This window comes from Bos grunniens, chromosome 1, assembly GCF_055505025.1.
Source record: "Bos grunniens cultivar Pamir isolate PY7600 chromosome 1, Bosgru_T2T1.0, whole genome shotgun sequence".
Lineage (NCBI taxonomy): Eukaryota > Metazoa > Chordata > Mammalia > Artiodactyla > Bovidae > Bos > Bos grunniens.
The window spans coordinates 70,172,519-70,188,150 of record NC_141165.1 but is presented as its reverse complement, the minus strand read 5'-3'; the positions used below and the strand labels follow the sequence as shown (position 1 = coordinate 70,188,150).

Sequence of the window (15,632 nt, the reverse complement as noted above, 5' to 3'; positions counted from 1 at the left end):
TCTTTGGTATATTACCATTAACTAGACTCCACACTTTAATTGGATTTTATTAGTAATTCTCTCAATATAAAACAATATGAACTTTTTGCTGTTGCAACATAATATTTGGTAGTTTACTGTTACAACTTTTTACTGTTGTAAACACCATCACACAGGATTGCTTGAAGCTCCTCAGGATAGTATCTGCTTTTATACATTTGTTCATATTTTTTAGCACTTTGTATACTTAGGGATATGGTAAATATGTGTTGACTGCTTAGATGACTGCAAGATCCCATCCACGCCATTTTAGCACAGTGATGCATCAACCTCGCTCAGTACTGGCATAGTTTTATACATCTGAAACATAACTAAGTAACTAGGGAAACACACCATCATGCAGGCTGTCCAGTGTATTTTCCTTGCTTTTATTTTCAGAATCCCTGTACACTTCTCAGCGCTGAAGATAGTGCTTATGGCCATGGAGCAAGGATTAAGACTTTCAAGGCAATCTCAAAGATAGTACAGAAGAGAGAGGCTGGAAGGTCAGGAACCGTATTAATCCGTCATCATCCTAATCCTTCACCTTGGTGACTAGACTCTTTCTCAGGGAGGCGCAGGACACCCTGTCCCTTCTCCTGTCAAGGGCACCTACACAGAACTGCATCCAGCCCTCTTAGCAAAGACCTAATTCCTTGAGAGTCAAGCTTCTTTTGCAAATTGAAGGTTTTCCTGAAAGTTAATTGAACAAAGTTAGGTTACCTAGGCAAGACAAAAAGGGGGAAATCATTAAATCTAAAACATAATTTAGAAACTAAAAGTAGCTCCTTTTGATTCAATAACAACTAACATTTCCTAAATGGCAAGTGTTCTAAGAAGTTTATTAACTCACTTCAGACTTCAAGAAATGAAGAGGTAGGTTGTCTGTTACACAGACAAAAACTTCTTCCCGTCCTTCCTCTCCGCTTGCTCAAATGTAGATGAATACCATCTGAAATGTATTGACATCTTAATCCTGAAAGATGTTGAAGTGTTTTGCTAGTGTGTGAACCAGGTTCCAGAAGAAAAATATGAACAGCCAGAAACTGTTCAGCCCAAACCAACCATCCTCATCACTCTATTCCCATCTCTTCATTTCTTTTCTCTTTCTCCCTCTCCCTCGTGTGCACACACACATACACACACACATACACACACATGAAGATAGGCTACCATGATCTCACACACACACACACACGAAAATAGGCTACCATGATAGTTTTCAAAATAATTTCTTCTGTTTACTTTAAGCTTGAATAAGGAAAGAATCAGTAAGTTAACTTAAAAAATAAAAGGTGCACTTCTTCCCATTAATCTATGCCCCACCCAGAAATAACAAGAAATTACACTTAGTTTTAAAGAAAGCAAAAATAACCCATAAGCATATCCCCAAAATAATAGTATCTTGTTGTAGGCCTCCACATCTTTTTTTTTCCTCTGCATATATGGTTTTCTTTAATTGAAACCACCTGCATATACACTTAGTTCTCTTTTTTCACATAACATTACATTATCATTTTCCTATGTTATAAATTCCTCCCAAGAATATTTTTGTGGCTACAATGGTATATACTTCATATTGTAAGTTAGGGCTAATGTTAATAAGTCTCACCTCAATAGCTCCTTCAGTTCCTCTGTTTCCACATACACAACCTTTTCAAATAATAATTCTCACTAACAACACAATCATACAGGAATTTTCATAAGCGTGGTTTTTCTTCTGGGTTTGATTCCTGGCCAGATTACTTCTGCCAAAATCTGGTCCGCTGCTATCCAAAATGCTTTAAAATTGACATCTGACCATTTATAATGAAGAGGCGTGCAAACACAATGATTCTTTAATATAATAGATTGCACCAGCAAGAAAAAATAATGTTTTGAAAAAGTACATTAATTCAATCAAATGCTACTACATAAGACAATCAATATTTTAGAGATGGTAGTTTCCAAACAATTAGAGTATTAGTATTGAGCTCTTTTGTATACGCAGCAAAATCCACACAACCATGTTAATAAATGGCCTATGGAATACAAATTGATATTAAATTCATAATTATATTTTCTCATCAAATTTTTATTTGATTCATGTTTTGTCAATGAGAATGGATTGGAGAAAGTATAGACTTTGAAGTCAGATGTAACTGAATTCCAGATCTGCCATTTAGTAACTTCATTTTTCTAGGCAAGTTGTTTCATCTCTGAAACTCAGAGACCTCATTCCCTGAATAAGGAACGTTAAAGCCCATCTTATGATGTCACTTATCCTGAGGAGTAATGGAGACATTGTGTGAAGATTCTTAACAGTTCGTGATAGATAATGAAGGTTCATAAGTGCTAATTCTCACTGGCCTTCCTTTTCCTTATATAGTCAAGTTTACCCAACAGATATTTAGCTTAATTCCTGGTTCAGTATACACATCCTTTCCAATCTTCCTGCTATGTATATACATAGATCCTACCATATCCGCTTGCACAGAAATGTACTATATGTAAATGCAAATTTTACTCTATGCAAATACATAGAGGACAATTTCCAAGTAGCAGCTATTCATATGCACAAATTGTATGCCAACCAACCCAGTCTGGAGAGGGTCGGTGCAGACTGGTTGTGAAAGCAAGCTGGCCAGGGCATCTGCTATGCTCTTCAATTGCCAGGCTGGACTTGGCAGATATTCCTAGCTGGTCTGGGAGGATAGTCCCTTCTTCTTTGGTATCCCATGGGGCCCTTCTGAGTACTGTAACAACCTTCTCAGATAGAGAAGTACTCTTCTTCCATCCGGCGTGTCAGAATGGGCCACATTTCAAAATCTCAAGTGTCAGAAAGTATAAGGAATGGAATGCAACCGAAAGCAAAACTACTCAAGGTTGTCCATCAGCACCACCTGGAAGCTTATTAGAAATGCAAATTCAGGGTCTCATTGCAGACCTGCTGGATCAGAATCTCTGGGGATGGAACTCTTCAGGGACTTGGGTGCTCAAAAAAAGTTTAATGTAAAGTGGAACCGCATTCCTTCAATAATGTGTTCAACGTACCTGCCACTCTCACTTGACACCAGACACACAGGCCCACTTGCTGTAACTTAAAATCGGAAAAGTAAGGACTCAACATAATTAGAACTGTTAAATTCTATGCCTATTTTATCAACAGTTCTAGTTCTAAATTTCAGACTATTTTCCAATTTCAGTTAAAAATTCATTTGAAATGCTTGCTTTTTGATAATAGGTATTTCACTGGTGTTCAAATTAGTTTTCTCAAAATAGGGAATCACGCATCGCTCCAGTGCCTCCAGTCACTTAATCCAGGACATGCTCCCTGAAGTGCCAGCAGTAGCAGCGTCATCTGGTGGGGTGGGCGACAGCTCCTGCTTGGAGGGCACATGTGCACATAGCAGTTCTGCAGCGGGTGGCCCTTGTCATCTCCCTGACTGGCCACGGGGTTCCTAGTAACCAGAGTCACTGGGGACAGGATCAGGAAGAACACAGGTGGTCAAGAATAGCGATCACTGCTGGAAACAATATGAAATGTATGTGGATAAAAGTCTGGGGTCATGAATTATTCCATCAAAAGTGTCTTTATAAAAAAGTTAACGACATAACTAGAGCTTCAGTTAACTTTTATTTTTCCAATTTGAAATAAGATTCAAATCAAATTATATTTGAAACCCAATCACTTGTGGCTTTTGAAATGTCTCAAATGTATTTGCCTCGTGTTCATTTCTCAAAATATCATAAAGCATAATTTGGCAACATCTAAACATATTCAGCTTCATTTTGTTTAAAATATGAAAGTAGATATTTTTTTCTTTCTAATTATAAAGCTTATACCTGCTCATGTATAAAATTCATGCAAACATAAAGAGGTAGGGGGAAAGCAACTCAAATTCACCATCTTAAGATAATTGCTTTTAACATTTTAGGGGTTATTCTTACACACGTCTTCCTATAATCACCCACACACGATTTTACATAAATATGATCATATTATATTTGAGATGTTCAACTGTATTTTTTTCCTCTCCTTCCTGTATCCTGGAGATATTTAGATCTTGGTAAATATAATTTGGGCTTCCTGGTGGCTCAGTGGTGAAGAATCCACCTGCAATGCAGGAGCCACAGGAGACACAGGTTCAATCCATGGGTCAGGAAGACCCCCTGGAGGAGGAAATGGCAACCTGCTCTAGTACTTGCCTGGAAACTCCAGTGGACAGAGGAGCCTGGTGGGTTACAGTCCATGGGGTCTCAAAGAGTCACGCATGACTGAAACAACTGAGCATACACGTATACCAATATTATTTATATTTTTAATAACTATGTAGAATTTTGTTTTATGGATTACCTTATATCATAATATATATAACTAATCCCCAATTCATAGACTTTAGAATGCTTCTAGGTTTTCATACTTCTAAATTACTGGGAAGGTATTCACTGGCAGTCCAGTGGTTAGGACTCCAAGCTTCCACTGCCAGGGGCCAGGGTTCAATTCCTGGTAAGGGAACTAAGATCCCACAAGCTTCACAGTGTGGCCAAAATAATAATAATAATTTTGGGGAAAACATCTTTGTACGTGGACATATTTGCACTTTTCTGGTATCATTTTTATAAATAACTGGAAGCAAAGCTGTTGATAGGAAAGTGGCTACCCTCGTGGCGCAGATGATAAAGAGTCTGCCTGAAATGTGGGAGACCTGGGTTCGATTCCTGGGTCAGAAAGATTCCCTGGAGAAGGAAATGGCAACCCACTCCAGTATTCTTGCCTGGAGAATTCCATGGACAGAGGAGTCTGGTGGATTATAGTCCATGGAGTAGCAAAGAGTTGGAGACGACTGAGCAAGTAACAATTCATTCAAACATATACATTACCATATGTAAAATAAGATAGCCAGTGGGAATTTGCTGTATGATTCAAGGAGTTCAAATCTAGTGCTCTGTGACAACCTAGAGGAGTGGGATGAGGTGGGAGGTGGGAGGGAGGTTCAAGAGGAAGGGAACATATGTATACCTATGGCTGATTCATGGTGATGTATGGCAGAAACCACCACAATATTGTAAAGCAATTATTCTCCAATTAAAAATAAATTTTAAAAAATAAATAAATAAAAAGACTATGTCAGTTCCCCTCCCATATTCAGAACATGAATCTTATTTTCCTATGCTCCAGAGTGTCACTTGTTTTAATCTTTGCCAATCTGATAGACAGAAATCGACATCTCATTCTTATTTCTGTTTCTTTCTTTACAAGTGAAGCTAAAGAAAATTGAGTTCAGGGTACATGTAAAATTAACTGAATATCTCAGGACCCCTCTGGTTAGCATTTGAGTTAATTGGACCATGCTGTATCCAAGGAACTTTTAATGTATAAGCTTGGAAACGACACTCTTTGAGCCTCGTTAGGAGAAAAACACAGCGAGCTTCTCTTGAAAGAAACAGATAAGAATAATTTAAATATACCAGAGCATACGGCTTCAGGCATCTTGTCATTTTTAAAGATATTTATAATCTTGAAAAAAAGTATTTGGGGAAAAAATCATCCTTTTCAATGTGATTCTATCATTATAAATATATGCCAGACATGATCTCTAAAGCAGACTGGGTAAAGAATTAACAGTCAGGAAGTCAGGGTTCTGTTCTAGGTTTTGCCACCACCCAACTTGGTGACCTTATAAAATTGACATCACCCCTACAGGCTTCACTTTCCTCCTCCAAAAAAATGAAAGGAGCTTCTTGAGGTCTTGACAGCCTAAGATGTCATGATGATATACGTTCTAAAGACAGTAGCTTTGCTGGCCCCTTTATTGACAGATATCCAGTCCTAGCACTAAGTCAACTCTAGCCCCCCCATCTTGAGCATGATGATAGATATTGAGCTTAGATCTTGGTCAAATGCAAACAGTCCATTTTTGTTTCAATAACATGTAATAATCTAGACAATTTGGAGAAATGGGTCTTTTATTTTTGCATTTGAGAGTGCATGTGTATGTGTATGTGTTTTTCCATTCAATCATTTCTCAAACATTCATTGAGCATCTGCCATCTTACAGGCTAGTGCTAGAAATATAAGAATCAACTAGACAAAATTTCCTTCCAAGGAGCCCAGTGTCCAGCGGGAAAATGAACAAATAAGCAAGCAAATGTTGTCTGAAAGAAAATTGGAGGTTGTGCTTAAATAATATGATTTCTTTTTCAAAACTCTCATTTGTATGAGACAACATTTCTCTTTCCCCGATTTCACAATACAGATGAAAATGATGAAAGTTTTGAGCAATTTGTTAGGGGGAAAAAAAGGAAAAATTGGAACCTCTTTTAGAATTAAGATAGATATCCTCTTTGAATAATGGGTCCTAACATTTCCTCTTAATTGTTCAAATATAAACAACCTAGAAAGTATTTACCATAGTTAAAACCAAAGATGGGAGTTTGATCCTAAGTTCAAGAAGGACCAGATGCAGAACCATATCTGCCCACCAAGGCAAAACAGAACTGGTGTTAAAGCCCATCCAGAGGAGACTCGTGTAGGCTGGCAAAGCAACAAGTTCACGTTCACCACAAACCCAGTTGCAGTTGAACTAACGGCCAGCTTCTTGGGTTCCAACCAACGGGTAGAAGATAACATTTTGGAACTCAGAGTAGAGGATATCAGCATCCCAGGAGAGTGGCATTTGGCAACTGAGAAGTCATTTCATGGATAACAGGAATCCAGCTACAAGCCTGGGATTCAGGCTTGAACTTTTAAGCTACTGAAAAGGAAATTAGAAACTGTCTAGGAAAAAAAAGATTGTAAAGCCCATTGGTAACAAAAAACAAAGACTAGAGGAGAAACTGGGTTTTGTGAGCTAGTCCAATAGTTCTCAGAGGAGCCTGGTAGGCTGCAGCCCATGGGGTGGCAGGGAATCAGACACAACTGAGCAACTATCACTCACTCACTGCAGTAGTTCTCAACGTCAGCACACATTCAAATCACTCCCAGGGCTTGTTAAAGCTCAAATTCTTGGACCCTACCCCCAGAATGTTTGATTCAGTAGGTTTAAGCCAAGAATCTGCTTTGTAAACAAGTTCTCAGGTGATGCTCATGTTTCCGGTCCAGGCCATGGGCCGCACTTTGAGAACCACCTACAGAACAAACGAAGAAGAACTCACTCGAGGCTCAGCAACTCAGAACCAGAAACTTTATTTTCCCAATGAGAGGTCTGAAATGAAGGGGAGCGCCGTGGAGTCTGTGGTTTTAGCTGGAGCCAAGTCCTGATCTGTGAGCAGTGAGAGTGACTGGGACAGCAAGGTGAATATCCACAGGGTGAGAGACGGCAGTGTGACCGAAGCTGAACAAGTGTCTGGTTTAAGAACAAACGCCACGGACGGGTGTCTGGGGGATACCCATGATCCCAGTTGTGGGGAGCAGGGGAGAGGCAGAGGTAGCACTTAGACAGGACATGGCCTCACTGTCCATAGGGACTCATCACCATCTCTCTGAAACAAGGTCTATTGCTGCCTGTGAACATGTGCTCTTCTTCAGGTCTACGTGAAGAGACCTTCTATATATAAGTTCTGTTCCTTGGAAACTGCCGATATTTAATAGCTTTGCTTATGCACAAAAACAATGGCAATTTCACGAGGTTCAACCTAATATGAACTAGAATATGAGCTGAAAATAAATGCAAAACTCTCTATGTTTAATTTAGCTCTTTTTAAAAAACAATTTTCTTTAATGAGGAATCAGCTCTTAGGTTTCCCATATTTATTAGATTTAAGCACTTTGAGGATTTTTCTGCAGTAAATTTTCCATCTTTGAAACTGCTCTCACTGAGAGAGAGCCGACTCTGATCTGCTGCCCCCTGCTGTCTGCCAGGGAAGCAAGCTGATTTTAAATGTATTGGGGAGGTCAGAGCTATTAAAAAAAAAAAAAAAAAATCAGGATTTCTAAACATGTCACTTAGGATTATCCCTTGTTTCAAATAATCCTTGCCACTGCTTTTCTCTGTTATAAAACCATTAAAACTTGATGGGATAAGGCATTATCATGTGAGCCCTACAAGCATGACATATTTCCCTTTGGGATATAACTTAGAGTCAGAATAGAAGGATGGAATTACAGCTGGACTCTCAATAACCCTCACTAATGGCAGGGACAACTGTTTCCAGGTTTCAGTCATCAGGCTAAGAGGATGTAGTGAAGAGTAATAGAATAAAAGGGCTTCAAGCTTGGATCTTAGAGATTTTGCTGAAGTGTGTTTGCATTTAATTACCTTCAACAAAAAGTGGGGTTTATGCTCTGGTGGTTTTGTTCTCTGTGTGAAAAAACCGTATGAGTGTAAGCCAACTCCAGTCCTTTGCCCTCAATTCTTCCCTGTAACATCAGAAGGGACTGCTGGCTTTTTATAAGAATCACTGAGCTTTAGATCTGACACAGAAGGAACTATGTGCTGCTGGTGGTAACTGATGGTTACTTGTGGGAAATGAAGGAAGTGCTTAAAATTCAAGCCAGTATCAGTTGGAAAGTCGAGATTATAATTCACAGACACAAGTGTTTAAATGCCACCCCTTCCCCACTCAGCTCTTGTTTGTTTTTAAAAGCTGCTTTGCACCCTGTTTCTGAAGGTCGGGTGGGAAGTGTGTGTGTGTGTTCCCATGAACCATGTCTCATTCCCCAGCTGCAGGTGACCTTTCTTTCTCCTGGAATCAGGAGCCTTAGACAAGACAGGGCTCTAACCCGGAGGGGCACAGGTGCTCCCAGTTGGACCACAGGCTGAAAACTTTGAAAGTGACTGTTCTGAATTATAGCTGTCGTTTAGTTCAGCAATATTACCGAACTTCTCCCCATAATTAAGTAGGCTCTGAACTTCCAGGAAACAATATATCCCTTCCAAAGGCTCATAATCTACTAGCAGTTTCCTGAAACTGTATGTAGCTTGGTTTTACTCAGCTCTTATTGTGGTAAAGGAAATTGTTGGCTGAAACTTTTTACCTCCCATTCTCACTGTTCATTGGAATGCCAGCTACATGAGCATTTGCTGCATTGATGCTTATTTCTCTAAAGATGAAAACCAAACTTGGCTCACAGGATCCAGCCCACAGCTGCAGTCTCTTTCCTAAAGGGCTTCTTTTGCTTTTTCATGTCCAATCTGTTGTGGATTTATTCTCTTATAAATACAGTAAAGATTAATTACTGAGATAAATGAAGGGAAAACAAAAGGCCATGCAAAATGTAAGCCCAAGTTTTTTGCTATTAGGTTAAACAACATAAAATTACTTTGTGAAATTGCTATAAAAATGTCTAAACTTTCATACTTTCAGTGTCTATACCTGTCTCATCACAGTGTGGTAACAGACAGTCCACAGATCTGCACACTACACTTTGAGTGGCACAGGGTAACCCCTGCCTACCTCTCCCTGTCACTCTGCAACCACATCAACCTGTTCCCCCTTCTCAGAACATGCCACCTTCCTTGTCCTTCAGGGTTGTCCCCTCTGTCCGGAAGCCTCCAGCCTCTCTGTGCCTGATTTACTGGAACCATCTAATGGATCTCAAGTTACATGTCTCTGTCTATCGTGACCTCCTAGACTTGGTCAGGGCCTCTGCTCTGGGCTCTCATTGTACCGCTCTCCTCTCCTCATCACACTCACCACCGTTTAGAAAAATGCAGCTCCTTCACTAAGCTGTAAACTCCATGAACAGCATGCTGTCATCAGTCTTGTTCACCAAGGATCCCAAATGACCAGCACAGTAGATGTTCAATAAATACTTGTTCGATTTATAGATAATGAAAATATAACCTGAGTTTGTATCATTCAAATCCTTATTTTACAAATGAGAAAAATGAGCTACAGAAAGTTTAAGCAATTTGCCCAAAGTCTCCAAAGACACTATATATATGTATATATATATATATATATATATATATATTTAAAACTATTTCAGATCTGTCAGCTTCCACACCACCCCCTTTGTATGACACATTCTAAAATGGGACGTTATACAGACATAATGAAAGCTGTTTTAGATGATAGCATTTCTATGAGTTGAAGCCTGGCTTTCAGTTCTATGTTATTTCTGAAACTATCTGGAAAATTTGCACCAACAATATTTTGGTGCATCTATTCACTCATCTATTCAATCCACAGATATTTACTGAGTACCTACCGTATGCCAGAGACCACTCTAAGTGCTATGGATGTAGCAGGAAATGAGGAAGCCTAGAGTCTGTTGGGTCTCAACTTAGTGGTAGAGACATCAGCAGACATCAGCAAACACAGAAAAATTACCCATTATCAGTGATAAGTCTTGTGAAGAGAATAAGCACAAGATAAAGGGATAGAGAGTGATAGAGGTACTATTGGTGATAATGTGATCAGAGGGCCACTTTAAGGAGGTGACGCTTGAATTCAGACCTGAACATGAAAAGAAGCCACAAGGATCCAGTGGCAAGCAAAGGGGACAGCAACTGCAAAGTGTTGGGCTGGGGACAAGTCTAGCTCTGCTCCAGAGCCAGGAAGTGTGACAGGAGTGCACAGTGAAAGAACCGAAGAGGATTTCAAGGCTGGAAAGATAACGAGTGGCCAACTGTGGTTGGCTGGGGCAGAGGCCAGTGACATGATCCGATTTGTCTTTCCAAAAGACCACTGTGATTGTTGAGGAGAGTATTGAGGGGGTGAGGGGATTGGTGACAGGTGGAAGAGAACATCGAATGTGCTAGGTCAGCAGTCCACGCTAAAGACGAGAGGAGGGTGGCAGCAGTGGTGCTGGTGGTGAGCAGCAGTCAGGTTCGAGACTGATTTTAAAGGTAGAGTTGACAAAATTTGCTGATAGACTGGATGTTGGAGGTGAGAGAAAGAGAGGACTCAGGGTAATTGCAAGATCTTTGACCTGAGTGGCTGAACGAATGAATACTAGTGCGGGAAACAGGGATGTTAGAAGACTTCGTAGGAGCATTCGGAGTGTGGGCGTTGGTTTGAAATCAAGAGATAAGGTGTGTGAGGGGCAAATGACACACAGTGTAGACCACAGAGAGAAAACATTTTCAACAGAATTCATCAGAAACCTCATCATGCTGACATTTTCTTTAATGACTTTATCTGTGCGTGTATTTTATGCCATAATATTTTACTTATTATGTAAGAGAGAGTTGCCAGAGTTAGAATAATAGAATTAGTCATTGAAATGTTAACACAGAATATTGGTACAGATTTACTAGTAAAGTCAAGATGTTTCTTAAATTTAGGGATAATGAGTTAATCTTTTTCCTTGAAAATAAGTAGCACTATGTTCAAGGTTATTTATTATAGCAATGATTATAATGGCAAAAAATAGAAAATTGTTACTAGTAAGATCTCATGCTCAGTTACTTCAGTCATGTCCGAGTCTTGGTGACCCAATGGAAAATATAGCCTGCCAGGCTCCTCTGTCCTTGAGCTTCTCCAGGCAGGAATACTAGAGTGAGTTGTCATTTCTTCCTCCAGGGAATCTTCCAAACCCAGGGATCAAACCCACATCTCCTGCATCTCCCACATAGGCAATGAATTGTTTACCACTGAGCCACCTGGGAAGCCCTACTAATAAGATACTATATAAATAAATTAAGTATACCCTTGCAACTGAATATTATACAGGTATAATAAAAATGAAGAAATTCTTTATGTACTGATATAGAAGAACTTTTAAGATGTATTGAGTGGGGAAAGCAAGGTATAGAATAATTGGTATAGAATGTTACCTTTTATCATTAAAAGAATGGGAAAAAATAAAAATATGTATAGTATCTGAGTTTGCTTATATAAGCAGAAAGAAACTTTGGGAGGATAAATAAGAAACTAATCATGGTGTTACTTATGGATACAGGATGAATCAGGGAGATGGGGATAAGGGTGTGAGGAAGATTTTCCATTAGATATCTTCTTTAATTTTTAAAATTTTTGAACCATGTAACACCTGTTCAAAATATTAAATTAAGAAAAGAAACATAACACTATGCAGAATCAAAGAATGACCAGTATTATTATTGAAAGCACACTGCTGCCAGTGAAACCTTTTTTAAGCAAGTCACTTCCTTTGGCCTTTGAGCATCCCCCCAGGAAAGGGGAAGATGAATTTCTATCGTGAACTCTTCCCTCTGCTGCACTTTCCAACCCTACCTTCTCAGATTCTGCAGTCTTCCAGCTTGAGTTAAGAAAGAGCCAGAATGTCTGGTTTCTAAGATGAAAGTGATAAATAAGTCATCTTATTATATTTGCTTGATTGCTTTCTTCTTACTCTGCCAAAGTTCAGTGCTTTACTACCTCTTTTCTCTCATTCATTTATTCAATAAATATTGATTGGGCATCTCCTATGTGCAGTGCACTATATCCTAAATATACAAAGATTAATCTAATTTTTTATTGATCCTCTTAGTATATTAAAAGTATAAGGTGGCAAGGAAATATATACCATCCTCTTTGCAGGTGGGGATGCATACCAACCTCTTTGCATACCAACTGACCTCTTGGTGTGGAAAATACATACCAACCCCTTTGCATGGTCCTCAGAGATTGAATCATTGGCCTGAAATCACAAGTACTTAATAAGAATAGGATATACATTTGCCACCTGGGTCTAGGAGACAAAATCTACTTGATTCCATTTCTTTCTAAAGTAATATTAGATTTCACTTTAGGGGAAGGTAAGACACCTTGTCTCTTTTCTTACGGTGAGCGCTACTGTGTCTACTGTGGTAAGAATTTGAAGTATGTTCTTTCACCTTTTGCACTTAGGTTTGAAAACATTTATTCACTCATTTTTTCATTCCAAAGACATGATCCCTTCCCAGGGGCTAAGTATGATGGTAGATGCAGAAAACAGTATGAAAATGATTCAGATTTAGGATCCATCTCAAGAAGGTAACATTTAGCCTGCTCATAATTAACTATGATACATATAATACACATCAGAAATGATCCGTGCCTTAGGAGAGGTTTGGAGAAAGTGTTCTAAAGAGACAGGTATCAGCTGAGCTGCCAAGGCAACAGGGAAGGCTTCATCTCAGGACCCCAGGCAGAAGCCATTCTGATGGGGTCCAGGTCAGACCTACCCCAGATAAAACTGAAGCCTGTGAAAACCTCCTAGCAGGAGAGAAGCTTCTGTATCCGGTGCTCCCGGTGTGGGGCCAAAGGATATCTCTTGATTATATACATTAATTTCTATGTCTTTGAAATACTTTGATAGCACTGATGATAGTTTAGATATTCACTGTTTACTTGAACAGGATGTCACGTGATTAGCAATAAATATAGCCCCAACTTGTCCTCCACGTAAACAAGTTCAGTAACCCCATTAGTCCAGTCACATAGGTTAAAAAACCTAAAACTTAATTTAAAATAACAGCCAACACTTTTAAAATACATACTGTGCTTACCTACTTTACAAGCATTGCTTCTTTTCATTCTTATATCAAAATTACAAGTTAGAGACACTGTTATTACCGTGCCCATTGCACAGATAGGGAAATAGAGACTTGAAGAGGCTGTTATCTATAGTCTTACAGCCACTAAGTGGTAGAACTAGAAGTTGAATCCAGATTTGTCTGATCCCAAACCTGTGATCTTAACCACTGTGCCCCTGGTTTTCAAACTTTGCACACACCAGAACAACTGGAGGACTTGTTAAAACAGTTTGATGACTCCACCGAGTTAGTTTCTAATTCAGTAGGGTGAGAGTAGGGTCCAAGAATTTGTATTTCTAACAAGTTCCTGGGTAACACAGATGCTACATTTGAGAACCACTACTGTCTGCTGCTCTCCTACCAATGGTAGTGTTCCCAATGTTCTATGGAGGAACATGAATCCACTCTCAGCAGATAAATATTTATGCCAATTTTCCCTTTATTGGAATAATCAAGGATTCACTCAAAGTCTTTAAACAGACTGAGTCACAGACAATTTAAAGCAAATAACCAATATATTAAAGTTCCTAATTAAATTCTCCTATGAAATGAATATGAAATTTCTTTTCATCAAGGGCAGGGTTGATCTTCCTACATGAATGAAGGTTTTTAAATTAGTGAATGGCATTCTGATCACCAACTTATAATAGTTCCAGTGAATATCTTATCCTTCAGAGATATGATATGAGAAGTCAAACCAGGGAAGCTGTCAAATTCTAAAGGTAGCACTGGACAAGCAAGAGAAGATGTTATCCTGGGGACATCTAAATGAAGGAAAAGATATTTGTCTTACATCCTGCCATGGTCTCTTCTTATAGCATCCTGTGCTTCTCATTGATGGTATTCATCACACTTGAAAATGTTTGAATACTATCTCTCATTGATTCTAAATTGTAAGCATCTACATCTTAATTGTAAGGAGTTGTTTATCATCAACTCCTCAGCCTGGTACAGTGCCTGGCAATGTTTGCTGACTGGCTGACTTACTGCTCTCTACTCCATAATCTTGCAGGCAACAAATCACAGCCCAGCAGTTACAAAAGCTGCCTCGCCAGCTCCAGAGAGAACTTTTCTTACAGAAAATACAGTAAATACCTGTATATTGCAAGGAATGGAGAAAAAAGAACAGTGTGAACATGCCATAAATCAGAGGCAACGTGCTTTTATTGCCCATTGCAAAGCCTTTTCCTGAAGCTTTTCTCTGAGATGCCTTCTTCCGGTTAAACAATTTCTGGGCTAAAATATAAAGAAAACACACATCGCTTGAGGAAAGCTACAGCTTAATGAGGCGAAAAATAAAAACATCCTATGAGTCCCATCCAGCTGTGTGGGTATTTCCTGCCAAAAGATGTAGGAGTTGGAGTAGTAGGGGATGTGCCTGAATGTGAATGGATGTTGGAGGCCCAGATGGTTGCAGGCTATATCAGGAAGGACCAGTGACTGTGCTCATTGCTGTGCTCCAGATGACACAGTAGCCGTCCCTACCCTTGTGCCCCAGGGAGGGGATGCTGCCTGAGTCATCCCTCTCAGATTCTCAGATCACATATGTCTCTTCTCACTCCCATTGTGCTTGTGATGATACTTCGTGGGTTTCAGACCACTGGAAGAAGGGTCATAAAGCTTGAGGGCATAGATAGGAAAAACTTTAGATGGATGCTCAGCGAATACAATTGACCAGAATACATTTGTAATTTAGTTCAATATTGAGTTGCCAGCATCAGAGAGATGAGTGCCCCTTCTACAGACTGAGATCCTAAGTAAAAGCCTTCAGTCTGCTAGTTCTGTAACGACTGACAGGATGGTGTCCATTGGCTTATGCCCTAGTGTGATGGTACTGGCCAGTGTGGAAAAGCTCAGTGAGAAACAGCCTAATAGAATGCATTCACTATCGTGTCTCCCTTAAAGATATTTTTAGGACATCACACAGGTAGAGGGCATATTGTCTAGTATCCTTTGGTAGGGTAGAATTCCCTAGGAGGGAAGAGATTGCATTTTAGAAAAGCTGTACATGTCCAGAGCAATTGGTATGTTTCCTGTCTTAAAGAAACTAGAAATTATGTAACTGATTAGGACTCAGTGTTCCCAGTTATATTAGTAATAGGTATCTTAGGAAAATGAAACTCATGGTATTCATTTTGTACCAGGCTTACTTTTGACTCTGTATTATGCTGCTTTGAGTCTATACACATGTGTTTATTATGTGTTTTC

The 15,632-nt window shown here is 39.3% G+C and overlaps 1 protein-coding gene across 20 annotated transcripts in view; it reads left to right on the top strand.

Moving 5' to 3' along the window:
• PEX5L (peroxisomal biogenesis factor 5 like) overlaps positions 1-15,632 on the top strand; it is a 334,399-nt gene that overhangs the window by 111,882 nt on the left and 206,885 nt on the right. The window lies entirely within an intron of this gene.